This window comes from Nanorana parkeri, unplaced genomic scaffold (assembly GCF_000935625.1).
Source record: "Nanorana parkeri isolate BGI_ZX_2015 unplaced genomic scaffold, ASM93562v1 scaffold106, whole genome shotgun sequence".
NCBI classification, from domain to species: Eukaryota; Metazoa; Chordata; class Amphibia; order Anura; family Dicroglossidae; genus Nanorana; species Nanorana parkeri.
The window spans coordinates 434,921-435,241 of NW_017306374.1; the positions used below are offsets into that span (position 1 = coordinate 434,921).

The 321-nt window shown below is 32.4% G+C and overlaps 1 protein-coding gene across 1 annotated transcript in view; it reads right to left on the reverse strand.

The window, feature by feature from the left end:
- Positions 1–321, reverse strand: part of TAL1 (TAL bHLH transcription factor 1, erythroid differentiation factor) — a 15,339-nt gene that overhangs the window by 14,323 nt on the left and 695 nt on the right. The gene's annotated exons all lie outside the window — the stretch shown is intronic.

Consider the following 321-nt stretch of genomic DNA (forward strand, 5'->3'; position numbering starts at 1 on the left):
AGAATGTTATACTGCCCTAATTATTTTATTAAATGATAAATATAAGAGAGTATGACCTTGTATATATCCCATACAGCAGACGATCTACAGAATATAATAACCTCCCTTATGTACAGTAAAAATGAAAAACTATATTTAAGTGCGATAGAAACATTGGAATAAAATGTATTTGAAATAATACGCTGCGATATTGCAGTCATGTAGTAAGGAATCAGCCAGGACTCTGCAACATACAGACATCGACATAGACTTTAATCATTGTACAAATCTAATTGGTTATTAATTGATAAATCGCATCGGAGTGTCAGTGCTGTGCACATC